At 35.6% G+C, this 24,808-nt stretch overlaps 1 protein-coding gene and 1 non-coding gene across 4 annotated transcripts in view; one reads left to right on the top strand and one right to left on the bottom strand.

The window, feature by feature from the left end:
- RASAL2 (RAS protein activator like 2) overlaps positions 1–24,808 on the top strand; it is a 302,791-nt gene that overhangs the window by 18,483 nt on the left and 259,500 nt on the right. The gene's annotated exons all lie outside the window — the stretch shown is intronic.
- Positions 14,104–14,175, bottom strand: TRNAT-AGU (transfer RNA threonine (anticodon AGU)). The gene has a single exon. It is a non-coding gene; the product is annotated as a tRNA-Thr (tRNA).

A 24,808-nucleotide genomic window follows, 5' to 3' on the forward strand; every position in this document is an offset into this window, starting at 1 on the left:
TGTGTTCCTCACCGCAACTTTGTGAAATAGACAGGGTTGTAAATGAAGAAGCTGAGTCTGAAACAGGTTGTGAGTTGCATAGTCAGAAACTCCAATCCAGTACTTCTACTTTCTACTAACAGAAATCAAGGAGTTCTGCTCTTTGTGATTTGTTGTCATTACACTCTTTCCTGTCAAACTCTAGATCTCTCTTAGCTTTATGTTTCTCTGTACATAGCTTAAAATAAACAAAAAACCCAGCCCTGCTTTTTTATCTTTAGCATTTTTCACTAACTTCACTTCATTTTTTGATTTTAGTCTTTGTGATACTTTGGAAGCTTTTGGAGACAGATGTTTAAAAGCTAAGCCTGACTCTAGGACTGCGTCGTTTTTTGTTTATGGTATTCTGTACTTTGAAGACAAAGGGCACCCTGAGTCTTCTCAAAGGAGCATGGAATCCATGGAGCCGACTGCTGTTGTTACTGCTGAAAAAAGTCAATGACTGAATGTACTACCAGCCGGAGACTCATGAAATGTTCAACTGAATGAGTTTGGGATATTAGGTGAAATGTGAAAACATTAGTGTACTTTATTAACAATCCTATTTTTATATGGTATAAGAAGAAATAGACAAGTATGGGATTGTTCATCTGTTTTATGTTTTTTCAATGCCAGAGTTGAAAAAAACTGAGTATTTTGGGAGGCACGTTAAGTTGAAAAGAGAATGATGCTGTCTGCTTTAATTCTGCTTAAGTCAAAAATGACCAAAAAAGTGAAAATGACATGGCCATTTGCTTAAATAATATTTTCAGGTCTTTGGAATGAAGACTGTAGTAGGAATGCAGTAAAAATGATTGTATGTCAAAGTGACATGAGAATTCATTTGTCTGTTTGCATTCTAGCCCGTCATTTTAATGTGTATCCAGGAGGACAGTGAATCAAAACGACTGATTCGTGAACTGACTGGTATTTGTTAGGGGCAAGTATGTTTGTGGTGCGTGAAAAACCTTTATCAGAGAGCTAGGATTTTGATGACCAGTGAAGTTTTATTTATTTATTTTTTTATTTAGGGATAAAATTATAGCCTCAGTAAGTGTAGTTTTTGCATGAAGGAGAAATTAATGATATAGATTTATCAGATTTTATAGTCTAGCCATTCATCATAAAATTAATCTGTAATATTTACTTTTCATTTCTTTGCTCTCACACTACTCTAGAGCATTTAATTGTATACTATTTAAAGTCTATTTTTATTTTTAGATCTTAGTTGAGTTGACTAGAGGCTAGTGATAATAAGTACCCAGTATGGTATAGTCTGGTTAGAGATTGCTAGAATTTCATCATGACATATGTAACATTGGTACCAAATTCAGCATGTAAACCAGTGTTATTAAAAGTGAGTCCTTCCTCGGACATTGTGCTGTGTGCCAGAAATTGACACATTGTAACCGACTATATGTCCGTTAAAAAAAAAAAAAAAAAAAAAAGTCCTTCAGGCAATCTACATATGAATCACCAGGAATGCTTGTTAACGGGTCCAGATCCCCTACATTTCCTACTCCCATCTCCCACCAATCAAAATCTCTGGAAACTGTGCCTAGGATTTATGTTTAACAAGCACTTAGGTAACTTGATAAAATTTGAGATCTCCTTTTAAAGATAATTCAGCATGTTACACATATTGCTCTCCTGTTCAAGATGATTAAATTAGGAGATCTTTAAAGGCAAGGAAGAGCAAGATATCTATTTTCAATTTAAGAATCAAATATGCTGTTTGCCTTAAACTTATGTAGTGATTTATGTCAATTATTTCTCAATAAATCTGGGGAGAAAAAGAATTTTATCACCTAGGGGAGAAAAATATATTTTTAGAATTTTAAAACAAAGCTGACATATAATTACAGTATTAATTTAATTTATTGGTTTTTCCTGGGGATGCAGCTTGGACTTGAATTTTGTATTGTAGGGCTTTTGAATATTTGTTAAAGCGTGAGAAAGTACTGGGAGGCTTTTAAAGGCTACTTCCCATTTCCTATTGGGCTGAAGAAATACAGATACGCAACGCATTGAAATTGCCTTCTGGTCTGCACTTCATTGTACTCTCTCACTCCTAGTGTTCTTTCACAAGTCAGTTTTTCCAATCTGATTTAAAATATAAAAAGAGAAGGAGGGAAAAAACTTGAGGTTTCTTATTCTGTATGAAATTTGGTATTATGTTCATCTATGTTAGGATTTTCAAGCTTTTTTTGCCCAAAGGAAATATCCAGAACCCCAGAAAATAAAAGTATGATCTGCTTTGGTTACACCCCATGGGTGCTCTTGAGGCGTTTCCTGGGTCCTCTAGGGCCTTGGGTATAAAATTTGAAAACCATTGGGAAGGGAGGTAGTTCATATTAAATTATGCGTAGAGAGAAAGGAGAGTCTGAAATGCTGTCAAAGCTGTTCGATCCTTAGAGTAGTGGTTCTCAACCTGGGACAAGTTTGCCTTCCTGGGGACATTTGGCAACGTCTGGAGACAATTTTGGTTGTTACATGGGAAGGGAGCCACTGATACCCAGCGCGTGGAGGTCAGAGTACTACTGAGCATTTGACAGTGTGCGGGACGGCCCCTACCACAAAGAATTCTCCTGCCTCAGAAGTCGGTAGTGCCTAGGTTGAGAAGCCCTGTGTGAAGGAAACAGGTTTTCTCAAATGTGATTCAGTTTATAGACCATATCCTAAAATATAGCTTGGTTTACAGACCATATTCTTTGTCAATAAGAGATCAATGGATAAGAAGCCAGTGTTTTTGTAAATGAGTAGCTGGTAAATTGTCGTGATGTTGCTGTTAGGTTACTCTTTCATCTGGGTGTTTATTTGGCAGATACTGTAATTAAACATAAGTTTTCTTTCAATAGTTTTAGCAAAATCTTTAATAAGAAAATATGTTGTTTCTATTTTATGTATGATAGCCTGTTAGATGTGCACAGTACGAGAGGACAACAGCCTCTCTTTTAGAATTGCCCTTCCCTCTTGGGGGGTGGTTCTCTTATTTTATGACCAGCTTTCATCAGCCGATTTGATGGGGTTTTTTTTAGGAAATTTTTGATCACCTTTTTTAAAGTGGGTTGGCTTAAAAAAAATTTCTAGTTGTAGGATCTTTCTCCATAAACTTGTTTCTATTAATTAATGTAGCAGCATTTTCATTCAGTGTTGAGGAAGTGCCACAGAGGGAGAAAAACCTTGAGTTTAGAATGTTGTGTTTCAGTCTTTGAGAAATTATCTCCTACTTTCCTTAGGTCCTTCCTAACAGCCAGTCATAGAAATATCCTGGGGGAACTGATGCCCAAACGTTAATTAGAAAAAGTATGTTAAGGAAGTTCTGGTTCCAAAATGCCTCCTTCTACCTTACTTCCTCTTCAGCGGATGTGTAGCATTTTACGCAATTCCTGTAGCATTATATATTACTGCAGATCATTTTTGCTTTTTATTTCAGGAGAAATTGAAGTAACTGATTGGTGAGGATTGTTGGAACTATATTGTTCTATTACCTTATCTAAAAGTTCTCCCCCAGGCTCTCTTTTCCCCATAAGGCATTAGGATGGCATCTCATCGTATGTGTATGAACATAAACTTACTAACTTGGGTCAGTTAGGAACCTAATAACGGGGCATGAAGTTTTCCATAAAAGTGTAGAAAATGTAGTACTTCAACATTTTCTGTGGATATAGAAAACAACAGTTGTTAATTTCACCCAGTTTTATGGTCAATCACAGTGGATAACACAGGTTTTACCTAATGTTTATTTTATTTCAGCACGGAAGTGGTGGAAAACAATTTTCTTAACTAGAAACAGAAGGCATTTGAAAATAATTTTACATGCAATGAAATGAACAATCATCCTGTTTTATGTGGTATTTGCTAGTTCTGTGTATATAGGAGAGCACTTTTGAGTTCACACTAGGTGGAAACTGCTGCCTGTGTCTGGTTACTGTGATTTGTAAGTTCCCAAAGAACTGCTTATGTTATGATAACCTATAGTTCAATTTATTGCTCATCCTTTGGTTAATTCTAGTGTCTTGTCATGATGAACTCAATCCCTTGTCTTTAGAAATAAAATGCAAATTTGAAGGACAAAACTAGAAGCATGATTTTTACCTGTTCTATTTGTACACAGTAGTACAAAATTCGGTGGTTAGCTGTTGTCTTACATATTGAATACCTATTAATTAATACTTACTATGAAAGCAGAAATGTTTAAGTTGATCATACTACTCCAGGCTTTTGTTATTTACTGAGTTATAATTTACATATAATAAATTTTATCCCTTTTATGTATACAGTTCTTTGAACTTTGCTACGTAGAGACAGGCATGTAAACTCCCATCCACAATCAAGATAGAGAATATTTTCATCATCCGGAGGATAGCCTTGTGCTCTTTTGTTTTTACTTATTTATTTTTAATGGAAGTACTTGGGATTGAACCCAGGACCTTGTTGTGCATGCTAGGCAGGCATTCTATCACTGAGCTATATCCACCCCCACCTGCCTTGTGCTCTTTTACAATCAGTCCCCTTTCCCATTTCCAGTCATTGGCAACCACTGATCTGATTTCTGTCCCTGTACTTTTGCCTTTTCCAGAATGTCATGTAAATGGAAACATGGAGTGTATAGCTTTATATGTTTGGTTTCTTTAACTTAGCCTGATGCTATTGAGATTCTCCAACTTAAAGATTTTTAATGTGTTAGATTTCATTCCTTTTCATTGCTGAGTAGTATTCTAGTATATGGATGTGCCACAGTTTATTTGTTCACTTACAAGTTGATATTTTGTTTGTTTTCAATTTTTGGCAGTTATGAATAAAGCTGCTATATTCATTGGCATGCAGGTTGTGTGGGCATATGTTTTTATTTTTCTTGGGCAAATATCTAAGAGTATTGGGTTGCTGGGTCGTATGGTAAGAGTATGTTTAACTTTGTAAGAAACTACCAAACTGTCTTCTAAGGGACTGTCCTCTTCCTCTCTCTCTCTCTCTGTCTCCCTCTGTAATCTGTCTATCAATCAATTTATCTACCTACCAGTAGATACACACACATATAGTGGTAAAATATCCAGAACACAAAATTGGCCATTTTAACCATTTTTTCTTTTTTTAAATTGAAGTATAGTCAGTTTACAGTGTTGTGTCATTACAAATCTTTTCTTTAAAATTCTTTTTGTTGTTGTTGTGGGGGGAGGTAATTGGTTTATTTATTTATTTACTTTTTTTTTAAAATGAGGTACTGAGGATTGAGCCCAGGACCTCACGCATGCTAAGCACACACTCTACTACTGAGCTATATACTCCCGCTTAACCATTTTTAAGTGTCCACTTCAGTGGCATTAATTATTCACCTTATTGTGCAACCATTATCACCATTCATCTTCATAACCTTCTCATTTTCTCAAACTGAAACCCTGTACCCATTAAATAATAATTCCCTATTCTTCCTCCCCTCAGCCCTGGCAACTACAGTTCTACTTTCTGTCTTTATAAATATGACTATTCTGGGTACCTCTTATAAGTGGAATCATATAATATTTGTCCTTTTATGACTGATTTATTTCACTTAGCATAGTGTCTTGAAGGTTCATCCATATTGTAGCATGTATCACAGTGTCCTTCCTTCCTTTTTAAAATTGAGTAATATTCCAGTGTATTGTATACCACATTTTGTTTATCCATTCATCTGTTAATGGAGACTTGGGATGCTTCACCTTTTGGCTATTGTGAATAATGCTGCTATGAACATTGGTGTACATTGAGGTAGTCTTTGAGTCCCTGCATTCAATTCACTTGGGTATCTATCCAGAAGTAGAATTGTATTGTATATTAATTTTGTGTTTAATTTTTTGAGGAACCATCATACTCTTCCATAGTGACTGCACCATTTTGTATTCTCACCAGAAATGCACAAGGGTTTCAGTTTCTTCACATCCTTGCCAACACCCTTCTTTCTTCTTCTTTTTTTCTATGATAATAGTCTTCTACTTGGTATGAAGTGGTATCTCATTGTAGTTTTAATACCACAGGGTTTTTTTTTTATCTTTTTTACATTATGAAAAATGTCTAATTTTAGTATCTTGTTTTGCTTTTGAAATTAAGAACTTAAATTATTTATTAAAAAAAAAGCAATAAACGTTCCTGTGTTCTGATAATGTATGTGATATTCTAACCAGCTTGAAGTAGAATTGTCCTAGGTTTCCTGCTCTCTTATAGTTAGTACCTGGGACTGTCAAACAGATGCAGAACAAATAACTGAAGAATCTGTTCTGTACTTTAGTAGTAATTTGTTAACCTCGTCCTCAAACTCTCCTAGCATACACATCGGCATCCTCTCTACTGCTGGTATCATCTTACTCACTAGTGTAAAAAAGCTGCAATTCTAGTTCTGTTACCAAACAAATGATTTTTGCTCATATCTCTCTCACCCCCAGTGCAAAGTTTTGCTGTGACTAGTCATTCTGTGCAAACCTCCCATGAGTTTGAGTCTTTCGGAACTATGTTGTCTTGTGAGTTGGAGCCACAAAGGTGTTGGATTGGGTCAAGTTCTGTCTCCCTACTACAACAAGAAAATATAACAATGTATTTAAAATGTTTTATCATAGTAGTTTGCTATTAAAAATTGTGCACGGAAAGTAGTCTAGCACTAGACTGAAAAATAGGGATATGTGATGCTGTGTTTTAGACCAATTGCACAAAACATCCTGAAGAATTAAAGAAGGCATTCTTGAACAGTACTGTAACTTCATTGTTTATCAGTTATATGGTGGTGATGAGAGAAATTGTACAACTGATACATTTTGTGTGTGTGTATATATATATATTTTGTTTGTTTGCTTGTTTGTTTGTTTTAGCCAGTTAGCAGATACTTGAACATCTAAAGGAGCAAGGCTTGGTGTTAGTTATTGTAGGAGATACAGATTATTATAATAACTAATATCTTATGGTGCTTACTGTGTGCTAGACACCTTTTTAGGCACTCAGAATTTATTACTTATGTAATTTTTATAACATCTATATATGTTGTCACTCACATTTTGCAGATAAGAAAACTGAGGTATATGGAAGGTAAATATCTTGGTCAAGGTCACAGAACTGTTGGTGGAGCTTGGATCTGAACCCAGGTAGTATGGCTCCACAGCCTGCCCTGTTAACCTGTACTCTGTACCACAAAGTAGAAGACACGGTTTCTGCCCTTAAATAACCTGTAGTCTAGTCAAGGTGACATGTCTCAAAATACATGCAAAGATGTAACATATATAAAGATTGTAGGCTGTAAACAAATGCAGTAAGTAGAAAGATGGGTCCAGATAGCTGACTGGATTGGCATAGTACAGCAGAATCAGAATTCTTGACTCTGGCAGTCCTGTTGCAGAATATGAAGGAGCAGCTGAGATGGGCCGTGCACAGTGCGTGTGCCCTCTGTGTGCATAAGATGGAAAGAAACACCATTCTTTTAGGCAGTGCATTTTTTGTTTGCTTGTTAAAAAATTTTTTTATCCATGTTGAATAGTTGATTAACATTCTCTTACTTGTTTTTGAAATGAATTTAAATGAAAATGTGGGAAAGCTTCAAGAATCAGTATATTTTACAGCCTACCTGCTTTTCCAAGGGATTTCTATTTGCACTACCCTCTGAAAGTTGCTGCTCATAGTCCATGGAAGAAGATGGGGAGAGGGAAGAGAAGGGAACAGCTGCATTCATTCAGTTCCCGTAAATGACTTTTGTTAACTTTGTTGTAATACTTCAGGTCTGTGCTCAGAAACAGGGTGTGTCATGCATTACACAGCATGCTGTCATGTGTAGTCTGCCTCCTCATGACTCTGAGTAAAACTGACTCAGTGGTTTGATTGAGGCCTGGCCTTCAGTGCAAGCGAAGCAGACATCTGCTTAGAGCAGCTAGAACGTTAAGACTGGTTTTCATTCTTTGGTCCTTCAGTGTATAGCTTCTTTTGCCTCAGTCATAATGTGACCCACAGATTATAGGTTGATTCTACTCTTTTATTAATTTTATTATTTCCAGAATGTGTCATAAATAGGAGGGTAGAATAGTTTGAAAATAGAGACTTAGCAAAGGTGGTTCATGTTTTTAAAGTAACTTTCCTTCTAACAATTACTATTATCCAGTACTTAATGATAGTATATTTAAGTATGTTTAAGTTCAGTGTTTTCTCTTGACTTGGAATTATTCTTGAGTTTTGATGAGATATTACAGCCTCTTAAAAATTAGACAACATAAAAAAAGTGCTTTCTGTTCTGAAATGGAAGCATTCAAAGGCACAAGGAAGTCTTAGTCTCTTTTTTCCTTTTAGAATAACAAAAACAGCATTAACTTTTTCCATCCACAAATAGTAAGTAAAAATGATTCCTTTGATAGTGCTTCCTCTGAGTTTTAAAATTTCCAGGGTACATTATTTGGTATGTAAATGATATAAATGAAACTCAAGACACAGAAGAAATGGAACGAACATTACATTTTGTAACTTTGCTATTCTTAGGCTGGAGATAAACTATAGCAGTGATCTTGGTATAAAGGGCCTTTAGTATATTTGTCTTTCTTTACTCAATGCTTATTCTCAAATCTAGACTTTTCCTACATATATTTCCCTAGCCCGTAGACACATTTCCCCTTCAATCTCTGATCAGGACAGTTGTGCATAACTTCAGTTGAATTCTGGCATTGTTACTTTGTTTGTAAAGAATAAAGTTTGCAGTGAATGACTAGCGGAAAAGAGGGCTGGATAGAAGAAAGCAGTACCTCTCTACCCTGCTTACTAAGGCATATGAAAAATTGGGAGGGAGTAATGATTGCCATGGTGGCTATGTCGTGGAAAGCTATAGAACACCTTTGTGAAAAATGTCTGCTTTCTTTGGGAGACATTTTATTTTGTGAGACAAAATTGAAAGGACTTTGGAGTGATAATCTAGTTCAGTTCTCATTTTCATATAAGGTTTATCAACTCAGGCCTTCTGATCCTGATGGAGTGTTCTTTCTATATCACTTCTTAGGTATTTATGATTTCTTTGGTGATTTAAAGAATTTCTTTCCTGTTGAAAACCTCAGAATTCAAAATATTGACCCATATAGAAAATGCCTATTATATTTTATAAACACATGAAGTACCTATCAATTTTTGTTTATTTGAAATCAGATTAACTAGCGTTCCAATCCCAGTTCTGAATAACAGGTTACTTAATCTCCTTGTGTCTAAATTTCCTGGTTAGTGATATGGAGGTAATAATAGAAATCTAGCTGGTTGTGAGGATTAAGTGAATAACTCAGTATCTCAAATTGATCACATAACAGGAAGAAGAGAATCATTTATGTGATTTGAAACATAATACTGTGTACATTTTTTTGTACAACTTTTTTGTTAAACAGCTTTACTGAGGGACAATTTGTGTATAAAGTGAACCATAAAGTTCATTTATTGTAATTGTAAAATTAACTGATTTTTAGTAAATTTATAGAACTGTACAACTATCACTTCAGTTCAATTTTAGAACATTTCCATTACCCCTAAAAGTTCCCTTGTATCGGTTTGCACTTAATTCCTACTTTCAGCCCTAAGCAACCACTGATCTACTTTCCAACTGTCTAAATTGCCTTTTATGGACATTTCATATAAATGTAATCATATAATATGTGGTTGGTTTCTGTTTCAGTCACCATAATGTTTTCAAGGTTCATCTGTGTTATAGCATGAATCAGTACCTCATTTCTCTTTATGGCTGAATAATATTCCATTGTAGAAATATATAACACTTAGTTCATCTATTCATTAACTGATGGGCATTTGGGTTGTTTACACTTGTTTGCTATTATGAATTATACTGATATGAACATTCATGTATAAGTTTTTGTGTTATTATGTTTTCAATTTTCTTAAATATATAGTGTCAATGAAAAGTTAATCAGTTGACCTAAGAAAGAAATGGAGAATTTTATTCGAGCCAAATTTGAGGATATAACCTGGAAAGAGCATCTGGGAAAGCTCTGAGAACGGTTCTGCCTGTTAGAAATCCAAGTGCAGTTATATAAGGTTTTTGAGACAGAGGATGCTACATCAGATAAAGTATTATTGACAGTTTGCATAATCCAGATCTAAGCGTCATCATTGTGGCCCCTTACATTGAAGAAATGTTATCTGTTAAGGAGTTGTCTTGTTGATGCCAGGGGAATGTTGCTCTTTATGGCTGAGCAAGTATTTCTGCCTATGGGGAAGGTTTGGTTGATACATAATGCAGATACACAGTGCATAGTATGGGGAAGAGAGGCGGCCAAAGGGCAGAGAAAAATACTTACGTCTTTCCAGTCTTGCCATTAAATATGAATTTTATTTCACAATACCTAGGATTGGAAGGAATGGGTCGTATGATAACTCTCTGTTTAACCTTTTGAGGAAATACCAAACTGTTTTCTATAGCAGCTGCACCATTCTGCATTCCGCCAGCAATGTATGAGGCTTCCAGTTTCTCCGTATCCTCTACAACCTGTATTTGCTCTGTGTGAGTGTTTTGTATAGCTATCCTAGTAGGTGTGAAGTGGTATCGCATTGTGGTTTTAATTTGCATTTTCCTGATTGCCAGTGATGTTGAGTACCTCATAATTTGCATTTTCTTGATTGCCAGTGATGCTGAATGCTTATTAGACGTGCCTATATCTTTTTAAGTGAAATGTCAATTCATACCTTTGGCCCATTTTTAAATTTTATTATCTTTTTATTATTCGATTGTATGAATTATTGATATATTCAGAATACAAGTTCTTTTAAAAGATATGCAGTTTTAAGGTATTTTCTCCCAGTCTGTGGCTTGTCTGTTTGTTTTTTAACGATCTCTTTTGAAGTGCAGAAGTTTCTGATTTTGGTAAATTAGAGTTTGTCAATTTTTTTATTTTATAAATTAAGCTCTTGGTATCATATCTCAGAACTCTTTGCTTAACCTAAAGATCATGATGATGCTCTATGGTTCTTTTAGGAGTTTTTGTAGTTTTAGCTCTTAAGTTTAGGTCTGTGATCCATTTGTAATTAAATTTTTGTGTACAATATGAGGTAAGAGTCTATACATTGCTTTTTTTTGTTTTTGGCATGTTGATATCCAGTTATCCTATCACCATTTGTTTAAAAAAATCTATCCTTTCCTCATCAAATGGTCTTAGCATCTTTGTTGAAAAACAATTGACTATAAGGTAATATTAGTAAATTTTTATATGTTGTATGCACATTGAAACATGCTTTTTTCTTTTTGATACCGGCACAGTAAGTTAGAGTAATTAAACTAAAATATTAAGGCTCATTATCAAGATATATATTTTAGAATTAAAATAAGTACTAGTATTATAGCCCTTTGCTTTTTATAGAATATGGACATTTGCATAATTGAGGAGAGAAAATCTTTATTTCAGATATAGACCAGGTCTTTTTCGTATTATATCCAAATTCAGCAGGGCAATTTGTAAAACAGGTGTAGCACATTTTAAATCATGGCTCACATTAAGCGTGATTTATTTAAAAGACCAATCCCTAAATTTTTATTGTACTGTCATTTTGTAGAATGGATTTGAACAACAGGATGGGTTTTTCTTGAGGTTTGGAGGATGAGTACTATAACTGTATGATTTATATGTCTTTTATGTTGCTTTCATTCACCTTTCGCACTTTGGAAATTTAAATGATACTTTTACAAGAGTTTGATTGGAGCAGAGAAATGAAATCCGTGAGTTGAGTATAATTTGGTGTCTGTTATTGCTCAGTGCTTTGTTTGCCATCATCCTTCTTTTTCTATGTCCTTTCTCTCTTACGTGTTTTGCTTCTTTTTTTTTTTTCCACGAGGGCTTTTTTAAATGGCATGAATTGAAATGCCCGCCATCCGTCTCTCTGTGATCACTTTGGTCTCGTATCAGCCATGAATAAACCTGGCAGCTTTATGAACAGCAGGACGAACTTCATGTGGCATGTGTGCTAGGAAGGTACTTTTCTTTTCTTTCTTTTTTTTTCACATTGAAGTATAGTCAGTTTATAATGTTGCATCAGTTTCTGGTGTACAGCATAATGTTTTGGTCATACATATATTCCTTTGCATATTTTTCATTATAGGTTACTATAATATATTGAATACAATTCCCTGTGCTATACAGTAGAAACTTGTTCATCTATTTTATATATAGTAGTTAGTATCTGCAAATCTCAAATTCCCAAATTATCCCTTTCCATCCCATTTCCCCTCTGGTAACCATAAGTTTGTTTTCTATGTCTGTGAATCTGTTTAATCTGTTTCTGTTTTGTCAATGAATTCATTTGTGTCTCTCTTTTTTTTTCCTTTTTAGATTCCACATATAAGTGATATCATATGGTATTTTTCTATCTCTTTCTGGCTTACTTCACTTAGAATGATGATCTCCATATTGCTGCAAATGGCATTATTTTATTCTTTTTATTGCTGAGTAGTATTCCACTGTATAAATATACCACAACTTCTTTATCTGGTCATCTGTCAATGGACATTTAGGTTGTTTCCGTGTCTTGGCTACTGTAAATAGTGCTGCTATGAACACTGGGGTGCATTTTTTTTTTTTTTATAAACTGATGCTTAAAAAAGTGCCACTAGAAAACAGTTCCCTGTTGTTGGTCTTTTCTTTTTTCTTTCTTTTTTTTTTTTTTTTTTTTTGCAGGGAGTGAGAGGGCATGTTTGGTGGGAAGAGTGGTAATTTTAGTTGCTTTATAACTTACTGTCTAACAAAACTTTGAAAATTTGTGTTATATGTAATTAGTTACTTTATTAGAGTTTTAATAAACATTCTGGGTGGGGCTCTTGCCCTGCTCCCTGTGAAAACCTTTTCATAGGACTTCTGTGAAAGAGAAAGTAGGGGGAACCCTCTGAGGTTTAGATAAGTTATACCAGTTAGGGAGTCCTTAGTCCTAGCTAAGTCTGACAAAGCCTTTTATATTTTCTCAACATATAAAGGGTATGTCATTTATTTTCAGATAATTATGTTCTTCATCAGTAATTGTCAAGTCGGGGAGAAGTGTGACAGGATCATGTGGGAGGGCCTTTTCTAAATAAATAGCTACCTGGCTCCCCAAGATTCTGATGAGTGTTGGGAAAGGAAAAAGGTTGAAGCAGGTGTTCATAGGAATCAATGTAAGGAATTTGTAAGGAATTTAATAATTGAGAGATTTCTTAATCCTTTATCTATTGCTGTGTAACAGACCACCTACCCCGCCCCAAATTTAGCAATTTAAAACACAATGAACATTTATTATCTCACACAGTTTTGTGAGCCAGAAATTCACAAGCCATTTAGCAGGGTTTTGAGCCAGTTAGCAGGGTAGTTCTGCCTAAGGGTGTCCTAACATTGTAGTTGAGATGTCAGCCAGACTGTAATCATCTGAAGGCTTGTTTGGGGCAGGTGGATTGGTCACTCACATGGCTGCTGTTAGGAGACCTCACTTCCTCACTGGCTCAATATTGGCAGGAAGCCTTAGTCCAGCCGAGTGGACCTCTTTGTAGAGCTCTTTGAGTGTTCTCAGGATGTGGCTGCTAGTTCCCCTCAAGGGAGTGATCCGAAAGAGGGAGCAGGGAGCAAGCTGCACAGTGCCTTCTGTGACCTAGTCTTGGAAATCACATACTGTCACTTCTGCCTTATTCTTTTTCTTAGAAGGGAGCCACTAAGCCAACCCACTGTCAAGGGGAGAAGAATTAGTTTTCATATTTCAATGGGAGGAATGCTGAAGAATTTATGGACATATTTTAAAACTAACATAGGGGATATAAAAGGAAACTGGTTTCTTTTTTCTAATATCTGGCATTTAAAAATATTTTGAGTCCTTCCATTGCAAGATAAATTATGGGTATATACCTATGTTAAAGACTCTACCCCTTAGGATTTTGTAGTCCAGTTGGGAAAGTTAGGCATGTATGTAAACAGTAAGAAACCAAGATAAAATAAATTTCCAGAGTACTTGTGAATTTTCTCAAATTAACTTTGCCTCAATATAGTTTCAATTTATTGTCTTAATTTTTATTTTTTGAAAAAATTTTGTTGGGGGGAGGTAATTAGGTTTATTTATTTTTAAATTAAATTTAATTTTTTAAAGTGGAGGTACTGGGGATTGAACCCAGGACCTCCTGCGTACTAAGCACACACTCTACCACTGAGCTATACCCCCCCCCCCAATTTGTTATCTTTAATTGAGGAATGTAAAAAATCTTCCCTTCATTAAAAAAGCAACAAAATAACCTGCCATTCCTGAGTGTGTATTAGTTGAACTCTTTAGGAGAAACTCAGACATTCAGGTAATTTAATTAGTTGGCTTACCTATTATACCAAATATATGAAGTATAGAAGAGAAATAGCAGTATTTTAAGTATATCTTATGAACTTTTTGAGTCTCAGGAGAAAAAGCCATTGTTCCTTTAATGATCCTAGTAAGCTAATTGCTAATATAAAAGAGATGCAGATACCAAATGAGAGTTCTGAGTATAGTAAATTATCCAGACTGTCAGTTTATAGGTCTTTATGTAAACTTCAGTCCTTTTTGTAGTTTTGTATTTGATTAAACATTTCCTCCTAGTAAGATAGTTTCTGTTTAAATAAAGAGGCAATATAGTGCAGCAGAAAGATCGTGGGTTTGGGATTAGACAAATTCGGGCTTTAATCTCCGTTATATATTACCTTTGTGACCTTGGATCAGCTATTTAATCTCTGAGTCTGTTTCCTCATCTATGAAAATAGTACCAATCTCTGAAGTTTGTTGTGGTGATTAAATGGAAATCATGTGAAGGGTTGCCCCGTGTTTCTTAGATACTCAGTAATCTTATTTACCTTCATTTTACTCCTTTCTTTTAAAGAAGGAAAAGACAAGGCAGTCAGAAAAGGTTTCCTTGAGGAGATGTATTTAAACTGAGGCCTTAGAGTCCAGCCCTGCGCAGGCAACGGAGATGACATGCACAAGGCTATAGGTGAAGATGAGCTTGACAGTTTAGTGAGCTCTTCAAAGACGCTGTGCCTGCACAGAGTGGGGATAAGATTGGAGAGGTTGGTAGGAGCCAAATCTTAATGCTCTTGGAGGTTGTGGCAAACATTCATTTGTATTTAATCCTAAGTGTGGTGGAAGCCATTGGTGAGTTTAAATCCGTAAGGACTGCAACTCTGATTTCCAAAAATTTTGAGACGGTGTGCTGCAGTTAATCCCAGAGAAGGAGTATATCTTTCTGTTATTATTCAGAATCTGAAAACCTAATGTTTGTTACTTGATTTCAAGATTTTTTTTTTTCAAAATCCAATGAATAAAATTTTCTAGAGGGGAGCCATGTAGATTTATGATCCTTTCTTAGTAGAACATTTAAATTAACTGCAGAGATGATAGAAGTTCCCCCTCCTCTCTCTGTTTCTGCTCTTAGAATTTTTTTTTTCCCCTCTGTCCTCTTGCAATTACTGCATTTTTAAGGAAGTTAGGAATTGAACATTTGAAGTGAGTTCTGCTGTCTGTTCTGTTGTTTTTCTGTGAAGTGTTGCACAGTTTTTAGTGTTGGCTAAGCAGATTATCTGGAACACTTTGAAGACGCATATACTCCCATAGCCTTTTTTCTCTTCATGCTAACAACATTCTGTTACTATACATGTCTCATCTGGAATATGTACTAGGGAATAATATTGGGGATTAATTTATTAACCTCTGTTAACTTTGAAAGGACTTTACCTTTTATTTCACAGAATGAACACTCTTTTAGGAAGAGTGCTTTTAGGAAGAGTCAGCCTTAGATGCTGACTGATGCTTTCAAATAGTCAACTGTTTTGACTTTCAAAATGTTACCAAACTCAGGTTTGGCTGCTTGCTGCTTGAAAAGCCAATACTCAAGAGACATGTGCTGTTAGGGACAGAAAGTTTGCTTTATTCAGGAGGCCGGCAACCTGGGGAGATGGTGGATGCTCAGAAGCCAACTTCTAAGATTCTGCATAGACCATGAAAATTTTTAAAAGGAGAATCATTTAGAGAGGGGGTCAGAGGGTCAGTTATCTTCCAGTGTGTGCAGACTTTCTTCTGACTGGTTGGTGGTAAGATAGCAGGGCTGTGTTCCGGGAATCTTGGGTTAAGCCTGAAGTTACTGTGCTCCACCACCTGGATGTGGGCCCCAGTTCCTACTCAAAGGTATTGTTATGTATATTCCTTGAGGACCCTACCTCATTTGGCTGCACTGTTGTTCCTTTTTTGACTGTTCCTCTTTAGTTACTGCATTCCCTCGCTTCTCTGATAAGCAACCATTTGAGTCTGCCCTTTGGAACTCAGGGATGGTCAAGGAGACTAAATGAAGCCTATTTCCTACAAAGGTCCAGGCAGGGGAGACACAGTAAGGATTTGTACCCAGGAGGGCCCCACAGAATCTTGCTCCATTTCAAAAATAGTCAACAGTAGAGGTAGGAATTTTTTTTGAAATAATTTGTTTGTGACCAAAACATCATGGCTGTGACTTCATAATTTGGTTAAACCAATACCAAATACTCTTTAAGTAAAAATATATAATGTGTCTGTAGTAGGTACCGTTTTTTTCACCATTTCTGCCCTGGATTGCCAAACAGATGGCAGCAGAGATGCTCTCACTTCTCGCCCACTCCACACTTTCCAGAAGCACTCAGGAGGGAACTGGTGCTTTTCCTACCTTCTGGTAGCAGTGGAGAAGGAAGAGGAAGATGACTAATATTTAATCAGTCTTTAGTGTGTTAGGTAGTACTTAATTGTTTCATTTAATCCCTTTATTTTTATAACACAGGTGATATTCTCTAGCAACTGAAGTTAAGAGATTAAGTAACTTGTCCGTGGTCATAAACTTCTTAAGTAATGCAGCCAGGATGTGAACCCAGGTCAGTCTAATTCTAAAGCCATGTCTGTCCTTCCTTCTTTTCCATTTCCTTCCTTCCTTCTTTCTTCCCCTTCCCTTTTCTCTCCTCCTCTTTCCTCCCTCTTTTCTTTTCCCTCTTTCTTCCCTTCTCTTGTGTTTCCTTTCTTTTTGTTCCTGTCCTTTAAAAAAAAAACTTTTATTACTGTAGTCCAGGTGCATTGTTGAAACTTAAAAAATGTATAATTTATATTTTCTCAAGTATTTAGATAAGCAGAAAAAGTTAAATTCCCACCATTTAAGCCTACCATTGTCTGAACACTTAATGTTAACTTGCTTTTTATTCAGTTCTCTCTACATTTTAGTAAATTTTCATCTCTTTTAGTGATCCATTTAACCCCAAAATTCCTTTACAACTCATTTTTTGCAAACTGGTATCAGTCTGGTATCATGCATTGCATCTACTCATTATGTCCTTTAAATAAGTTCCCAAGTGCAGTCCTAAAGAATAAAGTCATTGGCAAGATTCAGTTGAGAGAAAGTTTACGTATTAGCTCCTAAAGCTGGTTAATATAAAATTTCTGTCACTCTTACGTTTTTGACAAATGTTCCACGTGAATGACAAAGTTAAAATTAAGGTTAAATATTTTTAGATATGTTAGTTAAGTATTCAGATTGTTGTAGGAATAGAAAAATGGTGATTGATGTCTGTCCTTGACTACACAGGGAGGAATCTGCTTAGAATCTGAAGATCTTTTGGGTGCCTTTATAGAAAGGGGAGAATAATAATTGATAACCATTCTGAAGACATGAGCTAATTCTCCTCAAGTTCCTTGACATTGTCAGATGAATGATATTATACACTCTTGAACCTGGCCGTTATCATAATGGTGGCTCTTTTATGCCTCATAGGGATATACCTCAAATGTAAGTTTTTTTCACAGAATACTTTTTCAGAACAGTGACATGAATTAGAACTGACTTTATCATGCATCTTCTCTCTGTAATTCATCACAGGCATCGCTGTGTTGGTCTCTTTTCAGAATGAGAGCTGTAGTAAGGTTCTGTCTATAAGCCATATAAACCCTGAGCAAGCAGCAGAACCTTTTTATTCCTTAGTTCCCGCATCTCTAAATGGGATGGAAATGCTGTATTTCCTTTGATTCTGAACTGCAAACTTTTTTTCTTTAACGTTGTAAGTGCTCTGAAATCAGGATATATATTTATGATTGCCGTGTCTTACTGTCAGTCAGTTGACAATACAGATGAAGTTATTTGAAAATCTTTTGTTGATACCTTCTGGTAAGATGAGAGCAACCAGCCACCCTCATAGATTTGATGGTAGTACTTACATCAGAGGATTCTTCTGAGGATTAAATTAGTATATATGTATAAAGCACTTAATACCTGACATCTATAAATGCTATATAAGTGTTAGCTTTTTTTTTTTTTTTTTTTTGGTTTTTGTTGTTGTTTTTGTTTAGGGGAAGATGTAATTAGGTTTATTTTAACAGAGGTACTGACTGGGGATTGAACCCAGGACCTCGTGCATGGCTAAGCACACACTCTGTCACTCAGCTATACTCTCCCCCAGTGTTAGCTAGTTTTTAAATGTCTATTAAAGTGTGACAACTGTGGTTGGCTGGTTTATTTAGAATTTTAAGGTTATATAATACCTTTCCACTGTGGAATACAAAACATTTTCTATTGGGCATTTTGAAAAAGAAAACTAAATTCCTTAATATTATAGATAAATACAAAGAAGAGAAGATTACTGAGCTTTTGAATTTTAAAAAGTAACTCCTTACCATTATTGCATTCTTCTTTCTGAGTACCAGTTTGGTACAGAGCTATAGACAAAATATTCTTTAGTTTTTACCAGTTGGAAAGTTGTCTGTGACAAGGGGGGGAAAAACAAGAAAGTTGTTTATTTTGGTGCGGTACTGTACTGTTCACTAAATCACATGGAATATATGCTGTATTATAATTGTCATCAAAAGTTATCAATTGCCATGTTACACTTTTTTTTAACATAGATTTTTGCAGAATGGTTTTCTTTGTAGCAAATTAAAGTAGTGGTAAAATAGTCTAGACACCTTATTACCTTTCATGAGAATGAAATGTACACAGATTTTGCTGTTTTGTGATAAGATAGTGGAAGAGTACTCTTGTCAAAGTCCAAGCGCTTTACCAAGTACACTTATATGTACTTTGCTGTTCATAGCATTTTCCTTTTTGCATATGCCCTGTGTAAAGTGGACATTTTAACCTCCATTTTACAATACTGTAACAGGTTAAAGAGCTTATCACCTTAGTAATAAATGTCAGGATTTGAACCAGTTCTACATTATTATTCTAAAACCTCTGAAAGCTGATTAAAGTTTAAAACTGAAATAGTTGGAGCCTCTCTTTTTAGACTAGATCAGTGCTTCACAACATTTTCTTCATTATCTCCCCCACCCAAGCCACCTGCCCCCAGCCTTTTAAAAAATATGCTTTATTTTTTAGAGCAGTTTTAGAGTTACAGAAACTTGTGCAGAAAGTACAGAGAGTTCCCATACCACCCCCCCAACCCTCCCCAACATGTGCACAATTTCGTTTGTCATTAGTGTGGTATATTTGTTGCGGTTGATGAACCAGTATCAATACATTATTGTTAACTAAAGTCTGTAGTTTAGGTTAGGTTTCACTCTTTGTGTTGTACAGTTCTATGGGTTTTGACAAATGCATAATATCACGTATCTATCATTATACTGTCATACAGTATAGCTTCACTGCCCTAAAAATGACCTGTGTTCCACCTCTTCATCCATCCTCCACCCTCTTCCCCCTGAATCCCTGGCAATCATTATCTTTTTACTGTCTGTATTCCTTTTTTCAGAGTAGTCTATGGTTGGACTCATATAATGTGTAACCTTGTCGAGCTGGCTTCTTTTACTTACTAATAGGCATTTAAGTTTTCTCCGTGTCTTTTTGTGGCTTGGTAATGTTTCTTTTTATTGCTGGATAATGCTCCACTGTATGGATGTACCACAATTTGTTTATACATTCAACTCTCAAAGGACATCTTGTTTGGTTCAGTTTTTGGCAGTTGTGTATTTGTGAGCTCTTCACCTGTTGGTCTGGAAAAGCAGTATTTCAAGGAGCCGTTTAGACTCCACCATGAAATTTTAATAATCTTAGATATCATGTGTATTTGTTTATGTGTTGTGGCCCTTTGGAAGGCCATCAACCATTTTAATAGCTAAAATTATTTTGTCTTCTTGGAATCACCTTTAAGGTAACTGTATGGACCACTGTGCTCAGCCGTTGTGTCAGTATCCCAGACAGCAGCAGAGAGGAAGGGGAGAGGGCCAAAAGACTCCAGTGTTCAGTTGAATCAATTACATAATAAGCAGCGTTCCCAGAAAGTCCCACACAACATTTCCACCTAATCTCATTAGCCAGAATTTAGACATGTGGTCATACCCGGCTATAAGCAAAACTAAACTAGGTGCATTGCTGCCTGAATAAAATTGGGGTTCTATTATTGAGGAAAGCAGAGAGAGTTTATATTGGATAGGAAAGTAGCATTCTCTACCACAGAGAGGGAAATAATAGTCTCTGTTTCTACTGGGATACAATAAGTAATTCTTAAAATTTTGTTGATTATTGCAAATTTGCAATAAATTAATGTTAGTCATCTGTTAGCAAGGTCTTTCTTGTAAATTCCTTATTGGAATGAGCACGGACGATTGCCTTGCACATTTATTCAGAGGGCTTTAAAAAGGCCCTTCTGGGAAATAAGACAGATTATACTTTGATTTTTCACTATAGAGAGGAATAATCTTTCTTGTTTTTACTCCTCATGCTCCGGCTCTGGAGTCCTAAGGGGATTCTGACATTATCTTTCACAAATGGAGGTAGTCTTAGCACTGCAAACTTTATTTAGCTATTATATAAATACCAGTTCTAGTCAGATTCCATTCTTCATTTTTCTGATGTTCAGAAAGAAAATCAGAGAAAACTTGGGGTGTATAAATTATTCTATGAGCCACTCAAAAAATATTAGCTAAGCCTATTTTTGCATGTAATCATGGTGTTTTCAAAGCTGTTGCAAGTTTTATTGATGAGATGCTTGGGAAACATGTTCCTGTCTCATTCTGTTATTCTTAGATGATTGAGCTGGAAGTGTTTATGCAGCTTTTATAATGGTGACTTATTGGCTGAGTATGTGTGCCTGCTGCTGTCTTTGGCATTTGAATAATGAATTAGCTTGTAGGTGGCCTTGAGAAGGGAATGTTATGAATGGATTTTGCCTACGCTTTTTTGGTAGCAAATTATATTTGCTGCAAGGTTGCTGTGCCATACCTTTATTCCTTCAACTATTACAAAGCTATTAATTTTCACAATGATGGAAGGCAGTAACCTTTCCCACACCGACCTAGTCTCAGCATGGCGTAATGTCAGGCTAACCTGCAGGTGGAGATGTCTATATAAAGGCTTGGTGTGAATGCCAAAGTCACTTAGTGGCATAAAACGCTTGTTTTTAGCAATAGCCTTTGGCTGTTTCCAGTTTTCTTGAGATTGGTTCATTTGTTTCATATCACGCGGATTATTTATGAAGATGCAAATACAGCTATAATTAAATCTTTCTTTGAATTGGTTATGCCAAAGTAGATGCTTATGGTAAATTCTTCAAATTGTTTTATTTTGAACTTTTATATTAGGAGGATCAGATATTTTGTCTTCACCTTTATCTTCTATTCTGCTTTCCTCAAGTTTCTTTATATGAGCAGTAAAATGGGTAAGTAAATATGAACAAACTATTAAAATATGTATCAGCTCACAGGCTCCCTTTGGCAAAAAAGAAAAATATACAAGGAAAGATGTTTTTTCCCCTGGTGGTCTGAGACGCAGTAAGAGAACCCTGCTGTACACATACGTACACCTGGAGAAAGCCCACCTTACTGAGCGACCGTTTTCCAGCCTTGCCAGAAAAAGACTGAGTTGTTAGTCTACCATAAGCGTCTACACTGGAGTAACTGGTATTTCTCTGATGGTCTTTTTTTTCCTTCACTCATTTTTTAAAAAGGGGTATAAAACCGTAAGTAAGGAATTAAAGAAGTAACAAAAAAGAGTAAGGCTTGGTAAACCACTTTGACTTTTAATTTTGACCCTTCAGGGACAAATTTCATATATATATGAAGGAAAACTGTTTAGTTACTGTCACCTAAACGGCGAATTTAAACACAATGATTTTTATCACAAACATAATCAACAGGCTTAATATGGCTCATCTATTTTATTCTTTACTCTTTACTAGGTTACAGCTGAGAAATTTGGGGTGTTGTCCGTGGCCACTTAAAGCTATTACTGCACTTACATGAATATCGGCATGTAAATATATGGATTTATTTAGGCATTGTTGGAGATTACCACTGTAATTTTGCAAATTACATTTCCTTTTACTATAGTTTTCTACTTACCTTCTGTTTCTCTAACCCGGGGAAAAACAGGACTACTGTGATAGGTGCTTGCTAGCTTGTGCATGCGTTTTCTCTCTGTTCCCCTCCTTTCATCTTCCCTTCCTTCTTTCTTTTAAATACAGGTGATTAAGTGTATTTCATTAGAGAGGGTTGTGCCATGTAAGATGATCTACACTAGTGTAAAAATGTCCTTGTTGAGCTAGGTCATTCTAGGACATAGGTATCTCTAAACTCTTCATTAATTTATGCGCTGCATAGTGGTATGAAAACTTAGAAGTCTTTCAGATTCCTAAGTTATGGAGAATAAGATAGGAAGAGTTTATGTTCTTTGGTATTTTTTGAGTATTTGCTGTATACAGGGAATATTGTAGGCACTTACTTGTAGGAGTTTTAACCTCTTAAGTAGCAGGCCAGAATCTGATTAAGTGCAACATGTGTCATAAAGTAGATTTTTTTGTTTCTGATTGCTGTACACATTGTCAATAAAAGAAACTAAAGTTTTTGTAGTTTTAATTCATGATTTCCCTTATCCTAAATATATCTGCCAGTGCTTCTTCAACCATGGCAGTCTTCCCCTTCTGCTTGTCATCTCTTAATTTTCTGTTCTTTGCCTAATGGTGTTTGTTGTCTTTGTCTTTCTACATATTTTGCCTTAATCATTAATTTACCTTTTTGACAAACGTTTTGAGTATCAGTTGGAGATTCCAAGTTGTGTCTGTGAGCCACACTGGAAACAAAGTAGTCATTTTGAAAAGGATGCTCTTCTTTCTTTGTATGAAATCACTTTCCCATCATCTTTCCTTCTGCCACCCTCCTAAATGGAAGGCAGGCAGATTTAATCAAATAGTGCAGTCTGAATGATTTTCTTTTACACTTAAAATAAATTACATTTAACATGCAAATAGGATCAGTCTGATTCTTAATTGTCTATTGTCTTACCATTGGTTATCTTCCTTCATTAGCTAATGGAAACAATTAGGCTTGGAGTGACTGTTACTGGATTGTATTTGGAAACTTCCACAACCTCAGTTGATAAACGTTGTGAGTTCTATTAGTGTCACTCTCTGCTTTAGATGGTTCAACTTGTAATTTTTCCATTTTTAAAATAATTTTTCTCTTTTAGGAGAGTTAGATTGTAAATTAGCCCCTTGTTAGGTCATTAGATAACCTTGCTACTCAAATTTTCATCTTTCATAGATTTTCTGAGATTTAAAAAAAAATTAAAAGCCTTGTTTTGTTTCCTGATTCAGTTAAGAAATTGTAGTGTATTGGACTTAATGGTTTTGTGTTTTTTTAAGGCTAAATAAGAATCAATTGATAATTTTCTCCATAGAAGATAAAATATCACCTGTTATTATATTAGTGGGGACACTAGGGATTAAATTCAAATATTGTGATACAGAAATATTAAATCCTTGTTGTTTCTGTGGGGATTGTCTGTAGTTCAAAATTCCTTCATCATCATCAGTCATCATCATGATCATCATCATCATCCTTTTTTTAAACTGTAGTTTAGGATCTCTCAATCCTTAGGTTACATTTTCTTGAGCTTTCAAGAGTGGAGGAAAGAGAGAGAGAAAGAGAATTAAGATTTATAAAAAACCTAAGAATAAAGGGGGAGAGTTATCTTCTTCACTGGGAATTTTGTAATCATTAGAGAGGTGAATGTGGCCGGCACAGCTGCCTTAGAGTTACAGTTTTGATAGTTAAATATTGTTCTCTCTGGGTTTAGGATTCTTACTATATTATAATTTATGAGGAAGTAATTATAAAGTTGTAGATTTGGAAGGGTTCTTATTACAGGTCAATTTTTATATTTCTAAGATAAGGAAATTAGGTCCAGAGAATATAAATAATGTGACCAAACCTGGTATAAGAGCTAGTGCAGTAATTCATGTCTCTTGAATAGAATTCCACTGTTATCAGTGTAGTAGTTTAATGAACACTTGTTTTGAATGGGTTCACAGTTTTTAAAGATCTGTAGCTTTCTGATTTTTTTTTAAAAAGAACATGAGTTATTGTATTGTGGTTTCAAAATGTGGGAAGTTTATACGTGAAATTGTAGATGGTGCCTAGATGGTGATGGTACAGGAGACCCTCCATATCCATGAGTTCTGCCTCCTTGGGTTCAACCAACCAGGGGTTGAAAATATTTGGAAAAAAAATTGCAGAAAGTTCCAAAAAGAAAAACTTACATTTGCCTTTGTAGGCAGCCATTTACATAGCCTTCAGATTGTATTAGATATTGTAACCTAGACTTAAAGTATACAGGAGGAGGTACATGGGTCATATGCAAAGTCTATGCCATTTTGTTTAGGTATTCGAGCACCTGCAGATTTGGGGATCCATGGTGGGCGGGTGTGGGAGGGATCCTGGAACCATTCCCCCCTTGGATACTGAAGGACAAATACACATTTTGAGGGGATAAATTTTAGTGCTTTTTGTTTGTTTGTCTGCTTTTTAGTGTTGTTGGAATTGAAAAAAGATGACTTAGGTC

This window comes from Camelus dromedarius, chromosome 23 (genome assembly GCF_036321535.1).
Source record: "Camelus dromedarius isolate mCamDro1 chromosome 23, mCamDro1.pat, whole genome shotgun sequence".
Classification (NCBI taxonomy): Eukaryota; Metazoa; Chordata; class Mammalia; order Artiodactyla; family Camelidae; genus Camelus; species Camelus dromedarius.